Below are 16,073 nucleotides of genomic sequence, written 5' to 3'. Positions count from 1 at the left end.
GGAGAAGGATATTATAGTTGAAGAAGCGTTGTAGCCATGCACGAGTTTGATAGGTGAAGCAATGTTGCCCTTCCAATTCCGCCCGGATACACTCATAGCCCTTGTTATTGATATAAATAATGTGGCAACATGAATAATAGATGACACATGGTAGCCGTTAGCATATTTCCAACCAAAACTGACTCGAACAAAGAAGCTATATAAACGGCTACGATCGCAAACTCCGCCATTTTTTATTTTCAATTAGATTTTGCTTCAATTTCACTATCATTGCATTTAATAATGGACAAAAACGAACACAAAACATCTATGACAACCGGAATTCGAACCCGGAACAATAAGATCGAGACACTAGTGCCTTACCTTTTCAACCATCGGGCCGTCACACAAAATGGGCAACGTTCATTTCCCAATTTATAATGAGAATCGAACAGGTTTAATTGAACATCATTGCCAATGGCTTGTCCAGATTAAAATCATCCCCGCCAACATACATCGTCGCTAAATTTATGGCGGTCAAAAAAGCTATTCCGAGCTATTGGCCCTTCTTTTACAAAATTCAACTACGTTGCAGCTGTCATTATTGATACTGAACAAGATTGAATCTACTGGGATACATCTACCGGAGTAGTCCGATCGTTTCTTCCCAGGACGGTACTACTAACTACCTTTTCGTACGCGCTGCTCTCACCTTCGTAATCGAATAAACTACACAACAATAAAAAGTTTCTTAGACCAAATATACATCGTGTTCCGCGACTGTGATCTTGCAAGTGTATTATCTGTCAGCGTTCAAAAGTCGGAAGGCACAATAAAAACGACTTCCAGTTTTTGGGGTTTCAACGCGTCCCTATTCTCAACAAGTTCAATTGAACATTCTCGGACCTCAGGGGTTCAGATACCGTTTTATCATCCTGGACCACTTCTCCCGTTGGCTAGAAGGCATTCCTATTTTGGCTCAAGGGGTCAAGAGTGTCTCCCGCCTATTTCTTGAAAATTGGCAGTCGCATTACGGAGCAACTTTACTCATCACTACAGATCAAGGTTCATAATTTTAATCAGCTTTGGTCAAAGTGTTGGGCAAACTACTTGGGTACAAGGGAATTCCCACGACACCATACCTTCCAGTTTCAAATGATGCAATCGAATGGTTGAGCTGATATTTTTCCATGGAGTTTCAAGGAGGATATCATCACCAAAATTTGTGTTTGTCGGGAGAATGATTCGTTGACATTTACACTAGCGAATGCGATCCTGACATTTTCTTATAGAAGATTTGGCAGCATATGATGGAACTCCGCCCGATACCAATAGCACATCATTCGAATAGAGCAGTTTACTAGTAACGACCTTCATTTATGTTATCCTGTGTCCATTAGAATTGATTCTGTTTAGAAGTAGCTAACGCAGCTGTGCACGTCATCGGGATATACCATCGAGATGAACATCTCAATTGAGAGGTTGAAGCGAGCGTATTCTACAAAGGATATCACTGTTGTCCATCCAAATGTCAACCTTGCGAACTCTTGGATGCTGCCTTTAACGTCAACATTATTCAGGAGGGAACAATGAAATAATTTCCACGTAGGTTATCGCAAGGGTTTCTGTTAGCAGGGCCGTCAAATTGTTATGATAATTTTCCTTGTCCCATAAATATATCTATATTTTATCTGTTTATTTTTGCCGGGAAAAGAGAGAAGAAAAATAAGCAGAATTTTCTTGCCCGTCTGAATCAGACTGGAAAACTTTTATTTACGGACATTACTTCCAATTTCGTATAATTGATAGAATTCACCAGAATACATCCGAGACGAATATACGTTAGCCCCCTCGAATTCTGTCGATTTTTCCACATTAACTTAGGTTGTGTTGGCAATACCATGTCAGATCAGGAAATTAAAAGGAAGACAGGCAATGTACCAGTTTAATAAGGTAACCAAAAATAAAAATTCCTTGAATGTTTTCAGAAAAACCGTTTCCAATCTTTCGATAATTTTTGTTGGAATAAACCCTATCACGTCTTCCTATGTATATACTATTCACCATCAGGTGCCAGAAGTTCCTTTCGAATTTATTGACAATAGCAATCAGTAAGGTCGTAATGAAGATGAACGAAGGACCAATCCGAGCTGGTCCAAATGTTCTACCCAACATGGTGGAAAAGCAATTAAATTTTATTCTTCCAGGACTTGTTGCAGAAAAAATCATCCCTCATTTCCAGCGTAGATCAGTACTCTCGAAGCCACTTAACCTTCAACCTAAATAATCAAGATTGACATAGAGAAGAACTCTCCCCCAAGAACACTTCTGGAAAGAAATTCCTTAATTGCCAAGGGTCTAGCCTGCCGTTTACCGAGAAGTCCGAGAAAGTCTTTTCAATTAGACTATTAACGGTCGCACAAGTGAAAAGCAAATCTGACGTGAAACGAACGCAATAAGTGTCGAGAGTCCTGTATACGCCAGTAAATATACCTTCACGTCCTGCAATTTACGTAGAAGAAATAAAGTTTCCTCCCAAGAATATACTTGTGTGTGTGTTATCAATTGTAATTAGCCTAAAATTGATAAACATTCGCTTGAGGAATTCATTCAAAGTTTTCCAACCTGTTGCAGGAAACGTTTGCTTACCCCTGCCATGCCTTCTTGCGTACAATACGGGCACCTAAAGGACCCTGTAAGGACGGAAGAAAGCATGTGTAAGTGCAAAACGAAGTTTCAGTACCAAATGCTTACAAGATTAGCAATTACAGGAAATTTAATTAAAAGTTGTCGAGAGAGTGGAACGAAGGCCAAACTGTTTCTCGGCGTTATAGCGTACTTTCCTTGTTGGCAGACTTCCAGCAGATAGTAAACACTAGAAGTTGCTATTTCCTCTAAGATTGTGGCAACTTGGCATATGATTTATTGTTTGCAGATAGTTTAGGATGTTTGAGACAAATTTTAGAGTTTGGTCTTGTGTTATAGACGTGGTAAGTTGCATCAAATAAGAGGGAGGTTTTGCTAATGTTCCTCGAGGAAAAGCAGCAAGATGATGTCTCGACTGGAAATGGTTTATATCGAATTCCTGATGCTGAAGTTTTAACGAAAATCAGAGTGAGGCTCTGACCTTTCAAAACATGCATACAAATTTCATTAGCATAGGAAATAAGGACGGAGTGTTAGACTGCATTTCGATTTCCCTAATAGGACCCATACACTATCAAACATTTTGCGTCACGGGGCAATGCGCAACGTTGGTAGGGGGTGGTCACCTCTGTAGCCCCCTTCCATTTTAGGACGATAATTACTCTAACAGCTTATTTTAATTCGAAACTAGCCCTTTTTTGGAGTGCCGTAACTTTAAGAGAAGTGGAAACGAGGGGTATTTTTTTCCTTCTATGTATACTCTTTACACTCTTGGTCTCCGGGGGTCTGTTTGGCAAACCCAAACTTACCATGATGATATTAAAATACCTCTCATTAGACATAGGGAATCTGAGAGAGAGGAAATCCTATATCACTGCGGAAATAGGGCTCAAAACTAAACCATATCGTTTAAAGAGATGGTGACGGCCCCTGTCCTTTAACGAGGTTAGAAAAAGAGAACCTTTCGGCCCATTCTGTTCTTCCCGCGGGATAACCTTCAAAATTCAACCTGGTCATGCTGATGTAAAAGGAACCCCACTTTTAATGGCCATGACATTGTAAGGGCGATGTGCGTATCGAGTTCCTCTGCCTCCTTCACAAACTTTAGACCCCCTCAGGGGATGAGGTTCGAATTCTACCTTTACGAAAATTATATTGCATTATATAATTTTGGGCAACGAATCAGAATATGCCCATACACAACACATCGCGTTCCGCAAACGTCTCCGTTGCGCAAAAGATTTCAAACATGTTTGAAATTCGTCCAACATTTGCGCAACGCATCAAATGTGCCCATACATTAGCAAATTATCGCGCAACAGCTTACGTTGCGCAATTTGTTGGATAGTGTATGGGCCCTATAACCCACCTGAATTAAGGATTCCACTCTTCTAAGGTTACTCACGTGATAAATTCAAAAACAATGCAGTATAGCAATGTCCCTTTTCGGTAGTGACGTTCGAAAACTCAGTCCGAAAACGTGTCTCTTAAGCTTTTCCTCGTTTCCTCCAAACACCGTTTATGGCTAATCCACCACTATTCTAGGCAGAAAAATCTTCTGCCGAATCTTACATATCCTAACCAGAATAGAAGTCTACGCTGCAAATCTGCGCTTAAGAATACATTCAAAGTCTTTCCTACTTGTCGTAAGAGGTGAGTAAAAAGAATAGAAATTCTTGGGCTAGCAACCTGCAAATTGTAAAACTTTATTGCTACGGAAATGTCATCAACGCCTCGGATAGGGACTGATCTCAAGGCTACAACCTTTGACCACCGAAAACAGACTATGATTGATTTCTGGATGTGCGAAAGCTCATCGACATCGGTACCGAGGATCTTCACACTGCTCGCTTTCTCCAACTTGAGCAGGGACTCCAACGGTATAAGCTAGACATTCTGGATCTAAACGAAGTAAGATGGTGGTTCTGACGCCTACCGCAATTCGCGTTCTTCGACTTGGGAGCCAGTTTCTAACAGACTTCTGATTACAACACTCCGGTCCAGGTTAAGCATCATCACAACTGTACAGTGTTATGCACCAACGGAGACTTGCGATATAATGGGAAAGTATGTTTTATACGGTCAATTGCACGCAGCTCATTAAATCAACCACTTCGCGATCAGCAGTAGATTTAGGAGTTGCCTCCTGAATGATCATAAAAAAAGGCGCTAACATTGGCCTCGAAAGAGATCATCATCTGATGGTCGCTTGCGTGTTACGCCCGCAACTTCTGGCAGGGTTGGAGAACTGCGACTCCCCCCAACATCGACCGCTTACGAGATCCGGCTGTCGCTCGACGGTGAGAGGGCTGGCGATCGGCCGGCTAGGAGCACTGGACCACCATCCAAATTATCTTTTCTCGGGCACTACGCAGTTTATCGCCCACGTCCCGAAGCGGCTTTTGATGATTTTTTTGCGAGCGGAATCGCAGAAGCGGATCGATCAATAGAGGATATCTATTGACCGCTTTGAGTGATGGCGGGCGCAGCACGTTTGAACTCCGAAACCGAGCTAAATTCGAAAGAATTTGCAAGCGAATCTTTCAATGGTCCTATAATCACCACAACATGCAGGTTCGGAGTGTCCCGTCAAGAAGAAAAAAAAACATCAGGGAAGGGTATGACAGCTGTAGGGGTTTCTGCGTGCTCCCTGACGTCACAAAGATAATAGCTAAAGTAATCCTGGAACACATTAAAGACCATCTCGAAAGCTTGATCGACAGAGAGTTGGCCGGTTTCCGCTTCGGCTCCTCCAGCACTGACTACATCAATACCCGACGGATCACTTTGGAACAGTGCGGGGAGTTTAGATCTTTATTTCACCTGCTTTTCATCAATTCTGCGAAAATACTAGCTCTGGATTTTGAAACAGAGGCAAGTACCTCAAGTAATCACTAGATCCCTTTTCGCTGCTTTGGAAATGCTGTTATCTCAACTCCAAGATCAAATTGAGGCTGTGCTATACAAGTGTCCTTCCTGTGTTTCTATACGATAGTAGCACATTGAAAGTGAACTCCACTGCCACTCGGGGGCTTCGTCAACGGCTATCTGCCCTGCATCATCGGAGTACACTAACCCGATACTATTATATAAATCTATAAAAGATATAAAAAGTTGACGCACAGGCCTATTACCTGCAGGGGATGTGATTGGAATATGGAAGTAGTAGTGCAATGATAATGCGTTAAGAAGGGGCGAGAATTGTTTTGTTGGCTACGCCATGTAGTGGAATCCACTCTCCCAAGATGGCCAATAGTGGGTCCCCCAAGTGAATTTGACACCCAATGGTAAAGAAGGAATGTGGGCGTCTCAAGAAGTCTTGGGGGGAGAGGGTCTGAAACACATTTCATGTAACCAAGAGCGATGGCGCGTAAGTTTGATCGACGTACCCAGGGGCAAATGGCAACCATATATAAATAGAAGAAATATTGCTTTAAACATGAATACTCTAGACCTGTTTTTTCCTTATGGTTTGCAATATTGATGAGATTACAAAGAATATAACATGCTATCTTCTTCTTGAGAAAAACAGAATGTTGCTAACTTGTTGTTGTTTTGGATTTTAGTCGTACCACGACATCCCAGCAGCCTCACAGAGAGAGCTAAGTTAACTGGTCCGGACGAGAGTTGGCCAAGCCTTCGGCCTATGTGTGCCAGCTGACACTCGGTTTTTTGGCACTAGGCTCTGTGTCAGACTCAAATGTTTTCCCAATTTGGTTTCATTTGCAATATTACGCTTGCTATAGACTTTGCATTATTTGCCACTTCACGTTTTGTTATAATGTCATCTTATATTAATTAATTGAGAATATATAAACGCTTTTGGGGAGTCTGTGATTATTGTTTTTTTATCTTTCGCCATCTTTATCCCATTCAGTTCAGCATCTGGCCGTCATTGCTTACATCTTGTAGCCAGCTGTGATTCGAGGGTTGTCAGAGGCACAGCTGGAGTCCCCAGCCGACTTTGCCGTGTCAGTTCCATATAGGGCAAAACCCCTGTTCCTGAGTTCGTTTATCTCATTTTGAATTTTAACTATCCGCTAATTTCTGCTCCCATTCCTTCCCTGCCCTGACCCACTCCAGATCAGCAGGTTTCCCACTCTTCTTTCCTCCTCATAGATCTTGTAGTTATTAAAGGCTTGCTTGAAATTCTTATAAGTTATACCAAACTATAGGAAGAGGGAGCAGATCTTTTGGGCTTCGTCAGCTCCTTAGAGGCCAATAGCGAATTTCTGAATTTATTGAGGGCGAAATTTACTACCCTCGAAGCCTGTTTCGCCTTCATGATTGTATTATTGGTGTGATCTTTCAGGAATAGGGATTTCGTAATTGTCCTGTCCAGAAATGTTACCTCTGGTACCTGTTTTGGAGGGGATTGCTGTTCCAAAATTTTGTATGATTTATTTCTCCTAACTGCAATGATGCTGGACTTATCTCTGCTCACTGATAGTTTCAGGGTGTAATATTTATTTACAAAAAGGTCAACCTGCTTTTGTAATAGCCTGTCCCCATTTTCATCTCTTGTTCCTATAGGAAGGATAAAGTATCTGCGTATTGGTAGATATCAGTTAAGTCATTGAGTTTGGAGTGAAGCGGGGATAGGCCGCTGTTTACCGAGCATGGTCACCCATCCAGCTTCAGCTCCCTGTATTCCTGAAAGCGCAGGATCTAAGAGTATATGTCAGATGGCATGTTTTTCTCTCCCATAGTTAAGGCAAGAAGGACTAAGTCTACTCTTTCGTAACTTTGCTAATATCAAAAGACGTCGCTTCCACAACTCTGCCTTGGCTACAGATATTTTCAGCAACAGGTCGTTTAACCATACTGCTAAGAATTTTGGCAAAGATGTTTATTGGGGAGATAGCTCTGAAATTCATGGTATTTTCAGGTCGAAGGGGTTTTTAGGTATTGGAATAATCTTGACTGTCCTCCATTCCTGTGGTGGTTGGAGGGCCCTCCAAGCCCCATTAAGCGCGCTCAGAAGTTGGTTTCTTCATTCAGCCAGTGAGCTAGCAGCGGACTGTCTCTTGTGCTTAGTAAGGACTTTGTTGAGATCATCCATGTTGAAGTCGGCATGGCAATAGGTGGCATAAGGTGTTGTATCTAGGCGTACAGATCTTTTGTCATAGAGACCTTCTATTTATGTGAAAAATTTTTGTTTCTTACCCCTATCCTATGTTGTAGCCAGAACTATTTGGTGCCGAAGTTTCTTCTCTTGCAGGGACACTATGTCGATGTTGTTTAAATTTTAAAATTTGGTAGCCTCATCCTTGCAGATGACTATGCTTTGCACGTTATGTTGCAGGATCCTTACCATAGGGTCCCATGAATAGCATGTCGCTAGAATTGTATCTGTCATAACTCGAATGTCCTGTTCTTCACTAAAATTCCTAGGAGTTTGTGACTATCATAAATTTTTTTTAATTCACCATCATTTTATGCAATAATTTTTAATACCCAGTAAATAGTCTATTGTTAAGTTGAACATAACGGGATGCCACAAAAATGGGGTTTACTGCATCCATGGCTAAGATTTATTCTCTTGCGGAATGTTAAATATTACAACAAGAAATCCTCTTATACTTCTAGTTTCACAATTCTAGGCTTCCATGCTTAAAATCACTTATTATGGACGACCTTCTCTCGCAACTACTTTTCAAAATTGGGATTTTTCAAGGAGTCTACCGTCGGCCTGCATCTGGCTCAGCCTCTGTGAGGCAGGACCAATAACGGCTTCTTCTTGAAAATTGCTAACAATTAGCGCAAATTATATATTACCCCAGATTTCAGCCAGTTTATAAAAAAGTGTACACTTCAAAAATCTTTTTGCCATTATTCTCAACAACCTTTTCAGGAAGCATCAAGAGCACGTACCCCCGTAACCACTTCAAACTTTTTTATTAATTTTTCCATCATTTTCTTGCCAACCATTTTCAGCTTTTTCACTGCTTGAACATGTGCTCATTATATTCCTGTCGGAAGCATTTTCCTTTGTGATTTTCTGATTGTAATACAGCACGTACGTGAGCTAACAAAAAAAATCTCCGCCGCAAAAACCACCACAAATGTAACCTTGAAGCCAAGTGACGCATAAAGGAGTCGTTCCAAACTTACATAATGCAATTTCCTAATGGAAAAGGCAAATTAACCAAACCGTCAATATGGCTTGAATCGAAGCAGCCCACATCCTTTGTTTTCCTCCAAACCTTACAGGAAGCTGGTTTTTGGGGGTGTTTCTATGAAAAAGGAAGTAATCACAACTGTGTAAACTTTGCTTAAAGGGATTTCTCAACGGATATGACTATGCTCTCAATGTGTACGTATGTTGTATCTCCCCCTGATTACTACTCTGATTTGGCAGTAACTTTTGTTATCTAAATTGTGTAGAGACAGATTCTAATCTACTACTTCTGGCAGCAGTTAATAGATAATGTAGAAGTGATAATGTTGCCCGTAAAGTAATGTTTTTAGTTAATAGCTGGTGGTGTTCTCAGATTGAAAATTTAGTGGTAGGGTAGGTATATGACAACTCAGCGCCAACCATAAATTGGGAAGTGTTGAAAATTTGTATTTGAAATATCATTTCGAGGTACTGACAGCTAAAGAAGTCGTCCTTAAAAAAAGAGGGAAAAAATACTGCAAAGAAAATTAATTGAAACTCGCGCATAGGAAGACTTCCCTTGAGTATCAAGCGGCGAGAGATTTTTGAGTTTCAGTTGCACCAATAGAAATGACCGGACCTCTGGAACGCTTCCTACGATAGTCTGCTGAGACTCGATATGCCCGAAGAGTCGCGCCTAGTCGGTTATGCAGACGACGTTGCGGCACTTGTTGCCGGTCGCACTGTTGAACAGGCGCAAAGCAGACTTGGCATATTGATGCGACGGGTAAGCGGATGGATGACTGCTCACGGTTTCAACCTTGCGCTGAAAAAACCGAAGTAGTCATCCTGACCAGAAGGAGAATTCCGACCTTGCGTCCCATATCGATCGGCGAGTTGACTATAGAGTCAAAACCAGCGATTAAATACCTTGGTTTAATGCTCGACTCGAAGATGAGCTTCTTTGAGCAAATCAAAGCAGTCGCGGACAGGGCTGCAGCAGGAGTCGCGGCCTTGAGTCCGCTAATGGCGAATGTTGGCGGCCCTATATCAACTAGGAGACGTCTCCTCATGGGAGCAACGCAGTCCATCCTTCTCTATGGTGCGGAGGTATGGGCTGATGCCCTTGACAAGGAGGTGCATCGTAAACGCCTCGCTCAAGTGCAGAGGCGGGGAGCTTTGCGAGTGGCGTCTGCTTATCGCACCGTCTCCGAACCGGCTGTGATGGTGATTGCGGGAGTGATCCCCGTTGCCCTCCTTGCCAAGGAGAGCAAAGCTATCTTTCGCTGTAAGGGCGAAAACTTAAGAGAAGTGGTTGCCCGTGAAGAACGTCAACGCACCCTTAACGAGTGGCAACTTTCTTGGGAAAATGAGCCAAGCGGTAAGTGGACTGCGCGGCTCATCGACAAGTTAGACCGATGGTTGAACAGAAAGCACGGTGAGATTGATTACTTCCTTACCCAACTTCTAAGTGGGCATGGAGGTTTTCAGTCTTACCTGCAGAGGGTTGGGAAGGCGCGATCTCCTGATTGTGTGTTCTGCAATAGAGTGGCGGATGACGCTGAACACACCTTTTTCTCTTGCGAGAGGTGGAACGGCCTCCGCCAGCAGCTTTATGCAGACACAGGGGAGCTCTCTCCAGACAACATTGTCAGAGAGATGCTGAAGAGGGCTGGCACCTGGAATCGTATTGCGCATTATGTTCGGGCTCTTCTTACTACGAAGAAGATTGAACTTGACCGGCAGAGGGATCGGACGGTAAGGGGTTCCCTGAACTAACAACTCCCTTCCTCCCCTCCCCTCCCGTTGGTGAAAGGAATTCCCTGACTCCCAAAGCCGGGAGAGCGGGAGGGCTAGCCCGAAGTAATGTGTCAAACGGTTCCAGGCTAGTTCTCTGATGACAGGGAGGTGTTTAGTTGGTATTCCGCCAGCGTGCTGTTGCGAGAGTCGCCAAAAAAAAAAAAATGGAAATGACCCTCATAGTATCCTGTGATCCGCTGAAGAAAGCAACAAGTGGCTGGTAACGTATACGGGGATAAGTAAATATCCATTGATTATAAGGAAGCTGGATTTTTTTACTTTTAGAAGACTTCTATAACTTTTCCACCCTTCTTGGTGATTAAAGCCCAGTTCGCTTGATATCATTAAGATCCTTCTGGGAAAAATACTTATTGCCTGGACTTGGGGGAGGGTGAAGGCCGCAGAGAAACTCCTCCCCCCCCCTCTTTCCCACCGGTAGGGGAAAATTCAATCTTTATTCGGGAAGTTTTGCATATCGACTTTAATAATGATAATAATCGTTGGCGCAACAATCCATATTGGATCAGGGCCTTGAAGTGTGTTAGAGCACTTCATTCAAGACCGTAACGGTACACTAGGAGGCAATGTGGTCAGCATTGCGCTCGCCCGAGATTATTACCCTGATTTGACTCAGGTACTCATTCACAGCTGAGTCGACTGGTATCCGACGTCAAATCACTATGCAAATTCTACTGCCACCAGTGAGATTTGAACCGCGACCTTCCGTATGACAGCCTAGTGCTCTAACCACTGAGCCATCCGGACACTATATCTACTTTACGCTGATGCAAATAAACTTAATCCTGCCTTTTAGTTGTAACCTAACGCAGCGTAGACAATACATAAAATATCAAACCAGCATATGAGTAACAACATAAAAGTGAAACTGTTCTTGTCCATTCCTATAAGCCCATCATGATTCTCCATAGAAGCCATGTTTTGTTGTTATTGCCCCAAATGAGAAACCGAGGTGTTAGCAAAAATAGGATATAGGTTTGAGTTGCGCCGAGAATAAGACTGGAATTTATAATATTCTTTTTAAGTTTTTATGTAAAACAGCACCTTAAATCGGTTCAATGTCTGTCCGTCTGTCTATCACACGCACTTTTCTCAGTAACAGCTATACCGATTGACACGAAATTTGGTGAAAAGGTGGGACCTGTTAAAGCCCAGACATGCAGCGAGTTACATATTTCTACGTTGAGATAAAAGGATCCGAATAGTAGATCGTCGAATATGGTCAGGTTGGGCATCGATGCCGGTCTTAGGTTTGTCATTCTTTGGAAAGGCGGGGAGTACGGGGGGTTAAAAGTGAAACTACCCAACCGAAAAATCTGAAAAAAAATTACAAAGCTGCCTCTATACGGTGTCCAGGCCTCAAAATACTTTTAACATCGACATCTGCTGAAATTAAGTTAATAATAGTATTTTAGCTTCCGGTTTCCCGATTTGTTTTTTTTAGTAAGGAGGAGGAAATCTTCAAGAAACTTGGGCCTAGACACGCCAGAGTGTGGGATTTTCCCCTCCGTCCGTCAGTCTGTCACACCTTATATCACAGAAGCGGTTACTCCTATTGATAAGAAATTTGGTAGAAAGGTAGGACCTGTGAATCTCCCTGCACGCATTGTGAATATAGTCATGTGGGGTATTAGTACTTTCCGAAACTGCTATTAATTTTGACATTGGTTGCAAAAGTGAAGAGTGCAGGGGTCCGAAAACGGTCAATTACTTCAAGGACCCGTTCTTAGAAACTGCACAACCCAAATATCTGAAAAGAAATACGGTGGTTCATGCACGGTATCTAAGCCTCCAAAATGCTCCCCACACCAATACATTTAAAGAAAGTTAATAATAGTATCTTATCATAATTATTAGAAGTATATTTTTTATGAATTGAGTAGGGACCCTCCTTAACTTTATTCTAGAATCATCAACGTTTGCAGTAGTGTTTTGTGTACCCTAAGTCAGAATACTACCAAGGTTGGTGAAAATAATAGGTCAAAGTTGTTACTTTTGAGCAAATTTCTCGTTTTCTACGACTTTGAATGTCAATATTATACCAAAGTGAATGGTTTGAAAAACTAAATGCATAAACATTACGAGCTAGGTACGATAGGGGCAAATCCCCACTTAAATGTACTTATATAAGAAAATCACCAAACCTTTCATGCCTGAAGCGCTTAGCTTCCGGCTTCCCGACTTGTTTTAAATCTAATTAGAAGAATTTCAAACCACTAGAATAGTAAATATAAGGAGCGATTTATTACGATGCGAAACTCCGTACAAGAACGTGTCGATACGCAGAAGAGCATTCTTTTTCCTCTTTGATCGGTCACGCAATTTTGTTCTACTAAAGGCCTAATTTAGTCGCGAATAGTGGATCAAGCCATCTTTGCTTCCCCAGCCTTTTGATCGTTTTCCATTGGCTTCGATGTACAGATCAATCTTGGCAAGTGAATTCTCGATCGGTACAACCCCATATCTGCCGCGAATATTCGCATTACAGTCGTGGTCATGCAGTATTAAGCCCGACGTTCAGTTCGGCATGTCAGTTACGCCTGAAGAGCCCACATTTGACCAGCGGCCGCAATGTAGATGGGATGCAGATGGTATGTCAGTTTTGAATCAACCCGGTCGTTGGACGAATAAAAAATGGTTCGGTCAACCGGCCGGACAGGTTTATTTAGGATATGAGCAAGGATTTCAAATTTGTTTAGGCTCTTTTGGCAAAGGCTTACACACAAAAATATCTCAATTTCTCCTCTCAACACTTTCCACGTCTAGAGTTGAACTAATGATGTTGCTGCTTGCCGGTCCGTGGATGGTGCTTCCAGTTCAACTTGGGGCCCGGGATATTGCGGCTCTTGCGTTGGCGCCATGCCCAACTGACCGTGGATGGTGTTTTTTAGGCCACCGCTCCAAAGTAACATTTTGGTCTCCATTGTAAATGAGAGTAACTAGCTCGCCATTTGGTCCGGTTCAATATGTCCCAAACAAAAAAGAGGTTTAGCCTGGCTTAGGCTTAAAGTACTGGCTGTTTTAAGTTGAATAAAATTCGCACCCTTGTCGTGTTAGCAATTATATAAAATGAAGCGGTTTCCATCTGTTGCCTGCAGATCACGAATCTACCCCTGCTACACCCAGGCTTCTTGAACCAGCGCTATTCCGATATTGTCCATAGAGGTTGCAATTGCAATCACTGCAAATGCTGGCCATTCGCGCTATTAGAGTCTGGAGCTCTTTGAGACTGTCGAAATGTCATCCTCCTCCTCCGACATGGCGCTTTCTTGCATATCGCTGTCCACCGTGATCCCTAGAAATTCCAGGTGTAGGTCGTTCAACTACTCCTCCGCATTGGGCAGCATGGCTACCAATCTGCTTGGTCCTGTCAATTTAGCCTCTATGATAACCAATAAATTTTCTACCTGATATCCCTTTATCTTTCCTCGGATTCCCTTTGCGCACATGCATACGCATCCTTCCAAATCTATAGATGATGAAGCAATTTTGTCTTTAATTGATGTGATGGGATCGGTTATGTACCCCAATTGTGAGGAGTTTACCTTTGCTCTCCTCCTTGCTTCTGAGGACTCCATACAATCGTATGTGGAAATCGTCATTTTGAGTAATTAGGAGGCTCATAAGATCTATGGCGCTGCGGCTTTAGCAAGATATATTGTTATTGTGTGTGCCCCTGGTATGCCACCCCAACACGTGTCGACAGTTCGAGGGGTTTGAATTTGGGCTTTTTTGGAGCATTAGAGACACGTGCGAAAGCCACTACAGAGTGCTGGTCAATGGAGGACTATGTGAACAAAATCGGCATACTGCCAAAGTTGGGGTGAGGAAGGCCAGGGTCGCTTACCAATTTTGATGTATATTACCCGATGAACATTATCTGTGAATTCTTCGCTGATATGCTAGTGGGGATATTTAACTAATGAATTATTTGCGAATGCGAGACCCGTTATAGGGTCTACTTCCCCACCCGTAAAAGTGTTTTTCTTTCCAACATTGGTCAAGAACATTTTCATATTGGACAAGGCCTCGAGTAACTCTCTTTCTCTTTTCGTTTGTTTTCCACATTTGCCTCGCTTTGCTCTAGTCTATCTAATATATTCCCAAATTCCGGTGTTGTTATACTTAATATTTAACCGTCTGGTTCACGGTGCTTCATTACTTGCTGGATAGCTCGATTGCTGTCTGTCAATGCATAGTGATAATATCCGGCCATAGCATGCGTCTTTCTTCTCCGATTCCATTTCAGAGCTGGGTAGATTTCCTCCTTTGAACCTTGGGTGATAAGGTTCGAAATAGGAGTCCGTAGACCTTAAAAAGTGGAAGCAAGTTGCTCTCCATTTGATCCGGTCCGGCATCAAATGGATACGGACTTAGGTCTCCCAAATTCCTGAAAAAAATTGTCTAGCTCCGGCCAAGCGAATTACAAAAGGAAGCGTATACCATCTGCGAGCCGCCTCGGTCACGCCGCTCCCAGAGCAGAGGCCTCTGTCCTGATACGAAACCGTAGCCATCTTCGTACCTCTTTTACTCTGTTGTGGTGCAGTTTAGGTCCTTGGATTCAATCTCAAATTATGGCCGGCTTTTGCGGACTGTAGCTTATTGGTTAGGTGTTGCTTTCGTATTTGTTGTAGGTCATCCTGCCCGCAGTTTTTGTGATCCTGCATTCTGCGTTCGTCTAATTTGTGTCACATTATCGCTAAGCTCTTGCAGATCAAGGTCTGCTTTGACTCCATGGAGAATATCAGTGCAGGATGTGTCATCTTTTGCTGTAATCATCATCTCTTCCAGACGATTTCGTTTTCATACTCGTCGCTCAGTTTCGCCTTAGATTTTCTGTCACTTAGCCTAGCTAGCCCCATAATTTTCAATATATCAGTGATTAAATTTTTATTAGTGGTCTGTTATGAATAAGTATGGTAATGACAATAAATGTGATTGCGATGCTCAAATGACCATCAAAAGTGGCCGGAGATGACCAAAGGGGGAGCTATCCCAAAAACTTAAATAGGTGGCGAAATTGACTGTGAACTCTGTCGACATGTGCTTGCACGCCTCTATGTCAGCCGGGCGAACACATCCCGCTAGCCTGTACGGAGGCCGAGGAGAACGAAAGGCAAGGTCCGCGACGGCGAACACCAAACCGCGGAATTCATCCTCGATAGAGGATCTCGGCACATGATTGCGCCGTAATATCAGACAGAGGTATTGCTTCAGGCCACCGCGTAAACCTGTCGATGATTGTGAGGAATTACTTGAATCCGAGCGAATCTTGCAAAGGGCCAATGATGTCCGGATGGATGGTGTGAAAGCGCTTGTTTGACCGAGGGAACACACCTACATCTCTTCGAGCGTGTTTGTTGATCTTGTATTTCTGGCCCGCGATGCACAAATCCAAGAATTTACGTCCTTGTTCATGGAATATTTCCCTGCAAAAATCGGCCGCAATGAATGGTCTGGGTCCCTTATTTGAGGTCTCGCAGAGGAAGTAAGAGTTGGAGTCGAAAATAGGAAATTCCTTGAATTTATA

The 16,073-nt window shown here is 42.8% G+C and overlaps 1 protein-coding gene across 4 annotated transcripts in view; it reads left to right on the top strand.

Annotated features, from left to right (window-relative positions):
• LOC119656024 overlaps window positions 1-16,073 on the top strand; it is a 260,457-nt gene that overhangs the window by 145,004 nt on the left and 99,380 nt on the right. The gene's annotated exons all lie outside the window — the stretch shown is intronic.

Source organism: Hermetia illucens, chromosome 4 (assembly GCF_905115235.1).
Source record: "Hermetia illucens chromosome 4, iHerIll2.2.curated.20191125, whole genome shotgun sequence".
NCBI classification, from domain to species: Eukaryota; Metazoa; Arthropoda; class Insecta; order Diptera; family Stratiomyidae; genus Hermetia; species Hermetia illucens.
This window is presented reverse-complemented; position numbering and strand designations above follow the sequence as displayed.